General features: G+C 45.0%; 2 non-coding genes across 2 annotated transcripts; both read right to left on the bottom strand.

Annotated features, from left to right (window-relative positions):
- Positions 1–207: 207 nt before the first annotated feature.
- Positions 208–289, bottom strand: trnas-aga (transfer RNA serine (anticodon AGA)). The gene has a single exon. It is a non-coding gene; the product is annotated as a tRNA-Ser (tRNA).
- Positions 290–2,055: 1,766 nt separating this feature from the next.
- On the bottom strand, positions 2,056–2,127 carry trnan-guu (transfer RNA asparagine (anticodon GUU)). Its single transcript has one exon. It is a non-coding gene; the product is annotated as a tRNA-Asn (tRNA).
- Positions 2,128–5,066: the final 2,939 nt, after the last annotated feature.

Raw genomic sequence — 5,066 nt, 5'->3', positions numbered from 1 at the left:
CACAGCCAGGTAAAAAAGCACAAACATAGCACACAGGCAGACACAAGCACAAGCACATATAGAATGACTTAGACATACTGTCGCAAATTTGGATGATTTGTGTATTTCAGACAGATATTTCATAAATAAGAAAAAAAAGGCTCATGCTATGCATAAGGCAGCATCTGCAGACGAAGTGAATGATTGTTCAATAAATTACAGAGCTACCGTAGTCGGCAGGATTCGAACCTGCGCGGGGAGACCCCAATGGATTTCTAGTCCATCGCCTTAACCACTCGGCCACGACTACTGATAGCGACTGAAATTATTACAGAAAGTGTTGGACATACTCAATAGGTCTTGCAACATTTGCCAAGAGTGAAAAGAATTTCGGCTCGAAAGTGTCTTGGAATGGAGGGCAAGGCGAGTGGTTGTAGTAAAAGACAAGACATTTGTCCAGAGCGTGTGTGAATGGCACAATAATGAATTGCTATGTCCAAAAGCAAAAACATGAAAAACAAGTTTCAGACCTGCACATGGAAAAAGACAACAATCGAAATGGGGGTTATGGTCTGAAGTGGTTGAACTCAATGCTGAGTTCAGAAGGCTGTAAATGTGGGCATGAGAGCAACGTGGTGAATTCAAATAGCAAACAACTGGAAGCCTGGGGTCATTCATGCCGACTGAGTGAATGTGTTCAATAAAGCAGTCAACCAATCTGCATTTGGTCTGCCCAATGTAGAGGAGACCGCACTGTGAGCAGCGAATACAGTACACTAAATTGGAAGAAACACAAGCTTTGCCTGGAAGGAGTGTTTGGGGCCGTGGATGGTGAGGATAAATGATGTAAAAGGCCAGGTATTGCACCTCCTGTGATTGCTTGGAAAGGTGCCATGAGAAATGGATGAGGTGTCGGGGTGATGGAGGAGTGAACCAGGGTTTTGTGGAGGGAAGGGTCCCTTTGGAATCTAATAGGGAGGGGAGGGGAAGATGTGTTTGGTGGTGGCATCATGCTGGGGGTGGTGGAAACGGTGGAGGATGATCCTTTGGATGTGGAAGCTGGTGGAGTGGAAAGTGAGGGCAAGGGAAACGCTATTGTGGGTTCTGGCAGGGTGGGGAAGGGGCGAGAGCAGGTGTGGGAAATGGTTGGACACAGTTGAGGGCCTTGTCAACTGCATTGGGGGGAAACCTCGGTTGAGGAAAAAGGATGATATATCAGAAGCGCTGTTGCAACAGAGATGGAGAAATTGGGAGAATGGAATAGATTCCTTACAGGAGGCAGGGGGTGAGGAAGTGTAGTCAATGTAGTTGTGGGAATCCGTGGGCTTATAATGAATATTGGTAGACAGCCTATCCCCAGAAATGGAGCCAGAGAAGTCGAGAAACGGAAGACAAGTGTCAGAGATGGACTATGTGAAGGTGAGAGAAGGGTGGAAATTGGAAACAAAATTGATGGAACTTTCCAGTTCCGGCCCAGAGCAGGAAAAGGCGCCAATTCAGTCATCAGTGTACCGGAAAAGGAGTTTGGGGAGGGTTCCTGAGTAGAATTGGAACAAGGAATGTTCGACATACCCCAGAAAAAGACAGGTATAACTGGGATCCACGTGGGTACCCAAGGAACAGGTTGTATTTGGAGGAAGTGAGTGGATTTGAAGAAGAGGTTATTCAATGTGAGAACAGGTTGAGCCAGGTCGAGGACAGTGGTGAATGGAAGAATGAGAGAGACCTATTGGTGGGGGATGGAGTTGTAGAGAGATTGGACGTCCTTGTGAAGAGGAGGCAGTTAGGGCCAGGAAAGTGTAAATTGAAAGGACATAGGGTGGAAGAGTGGCAGATGTAGGTGCGAAGAGACTAGACAAGGGGAGAAAAAATAGAGTGAGAATAGGGAGAAATGTGTTGAGTGAGTCAGGAAGAGGCTGCTGATCTAACTGTTGAGCACTTAACATGGCACTGATCCGGGCTGAAGAGAATTGGTGCAATTATTTCGTGTTGGTTCTTCTGGTTAGTTTTTTATTTGAACATGCAGCTGCAGAAGAAATATGAAAACAATGTATCATGTGAGAAAATAAATACGACCTCCCCGTCGGGGAATTGAACCCCGGTCTCCCGCGTAACAGGCGGGGATACTAACCACTATACTAACGAGGAAAGGACATACATGATGCTTATTCATATTCTACAGAAGAGTGAGAACAACGATCAAGTTGGGAACATGTTTGGATTAATTGTTTCACGCCAGAGAGATGATTTTTATTCGACAGCGATCCAGCTGACAGCAACAGAGAAATCGGCAAAGAAACAAAGACACGCAGAGGAGCAAAGGCAAAGTGAGACAGAGGCAGAGACGGAGCCAGAGACAAAGACTAAGACAGCGAGAAAAGTAGAGATTGAAAGCTTTAGGTACAATTCACAAATTCGTCTCTATATCAGTTGAGAAACAAAGACAGTAGGTAAAGAAACGCTTACATTTCGTGAGCGCCTGCTCCCACCTCGGATGTCCAAAAGCGCTTGACAGTCAGTGAACTACTTTTGAACTTCAGTCACTGTTGTAATCACAGAGGTCGAGAAAAATTGCAAATTCAGCAGATACTGAAATAGCGTCTTAAGAATTACATATAAATATCGAATCTTTCTCTCCATTTCTATAAACATCTCAATCATTGTTTGATACAGTTTCAGCAGATGTAAAAGCGTATTGCATTTCGAAATAATTAGTTAAAATCTCGCTCTCCCATCCCTCAAGAACAGACGGGCAACAAGATTCAGGTCTCCAAACCATCTCATCAAGAACATTTTGCAAGATGATTTTTTTTCTTTCTGTTCTGCGTTTCCAAGGAGCATTTCGATTTGATTTGCTAACATTGCATTGTCGCCGTCAGTGGTTTCAACCCGGGTCTGCCTATTAGAGTCACCACTACATTAATGCAGAACTCATTCACAACCGGGAAATGGCGGAGATCATGGTTCCTGTTCCAGTGAATTTTTCGAAACATTCATTTGATGACACTTGTTTCACCGTCCATCGGCCACTGTTGAAAGAAAACTTACAATTCACATTTCCATCTCTTTGCAAGTTACGGGCGTGAGTAATACGATGTCGGGATCGGGAAAGACAGTGAGAGACAAAGCCCACTCAGAAGAGTGCAGAAAATGTGAGACACAGAGACATGCACGCAGACAGGTGCACAGACAGGCTCAAAAACAAAAGCAAAAATATAAGCACAAACACACACGATCATGCACGCGCCATGATTCAGGCAGACCCATAAATACACACTGACCTGCACACACAGACATGCACATGCACATTAACACACATAGAGCGACACAGCTACATTTACATATACACAAGGAGCGACTTCGACGTCGAGACAAAACAGGCTAACAGAAACATCGTCGCTAATTTGCCTGATTTTTGACAGAGCTGAGTTTCCCACACTGGATCCCAAACCCGTTAAGGTTCTCATGCTGGGAATAATGTGCTGGGAGTAAAAGAAAAGGTGTCATGTATGTCATACCTATTGTCTCATATTGTGGCGCTGAAGCCACTCTCCCGAGGTCAAAAACAACGGGCACACACTCCGTCTTCATCGAGTTATCAACAAAGGCGAAAAATGTTAAAGTCTATTACTCTTTTATATCAACTGATCAGAATTGCAAACAGACACATCTGGATTCTCAATTAACCACATGTGGTTGAACGCTGACTTATTTAAAAGTACGGCAAGTGTACAGAGCAGCAAAATGTAACAAGAAACAGGTTGTACAATTCTCAGCTTACATAATATTGCAGAAGACGAGAGTCCAGAATCCAGGCAATCCTTTCCAGTAGCTTTTGATTAGAATCACTCATAAAAAAATTCATGAAGAGTGTCGAGTCAAAATTTCTCAGAGTCACCTCTGCGCAAAGCAGACAAACGCAGGTTGCTTCAGGGGTCTGTTCCTCTATTTTATTGGGGTAATTGCCTTGATGGAAAAATGGGTTCATTCCAGGATCAAATCGATTGCTATCAATGTTAAGTTGTTAATCTGTTTATAACGCTCACGCAGGGCACGACAGACAGGATACACAGACAGCAGATAAAGTTGTAAATTCACACACTCAAATAATCCCATACCCTGACTGTCGAAAGTCATGTAAAATACAGACTTTATATCAAACACAAAATGAAGCTCTGTTTTCCATCACACTGTCTACTCAATGTGAAGACGCTGGTTTTTCATCAGGAAGGTCGACTGGGTAAAGTCCATTCCGCACATGGAGTAGGGGAGTGGCTTGGTCCAGGTTTGGGTGCATTGTTGCCACAGCATGTAGGACGAGCAGGTGGAGTCACTCCAGCAGGCAGTGCAGGGCCGCTCCCCGCAGTGTATCTGCCGGTGGTCCAGGAGGTGGGAGACGTGAGCGAATCCTACTCATCATCTTCGTGGACCCGCTGGGGTCTCATCAGGTTGGAGGACAGAGTGAATCGCTTCCTGCACACCGAGCAGGCAAATGACCTCTCCCCAGTGTGGACGCAACGGTGGGTCAGCAGGCTGGAGAGCGCACTGATCGTCTTTCCACTATGGGTGCAAATTATGTAGCCTATCTTTGACTACAGGAAAAGGCGGTCGACCAAACATTTCCATAAAACCATATAAACAAAGGCCTTCTTCGTCTACCAGCGTCCTCCCACCACTGCCCCTACCTCAGTGTTACTCCATGCTTTGTTGTTTTTTTACGGTCTGTATAATTCCTCAAAGCTGTCTTTCTCCGCACAATCACTGCTCTGCAACGATCTCATTCGATGAGGTGTGAATGTGGGTGCCTCGGTGCTTCTCCAGCGATGTTAGTGCGTTCAACCTCTATGACCCACAGAGGCAACAAGCGAACACTTTTGCTTCCGTCTGCAAGGGCCGATGGTGTTCAGGTTCCCGATGATTCGGGCGGCTTCATCAAATTATGATGTGTTCTTTGGTTTACGTTATGCCATTTGAAAAATCGTTTCACTTCGAAAACACGGCAGAACACACATAAGAGCATAAGTATTTGGAACAGGATCATAAGGTCAGAAGTGGGAATCTTCACAATGCTCATTTTCATTTGCAAC

This window comes from Heterodontus francisci, chromosome 29 (assembly GCF_036365525.1).
Source record: "Heterodontus francisci isolate sHetFra1 chromosome 29, sHetFra1.hap1, whole genome shotgun sequence".
Taxonomy (NCBI): Eukaryota; Metazoa; Chordata; class Chondrichthyes; order Heterodontiformes; family Heterodontidae; genus Heterodontus; species Heterodontus francisci.
Note: the sequence above shows the minus strand (reverse complement) of the source record. Positions and strands in the feature narration are given on the sequence as shown.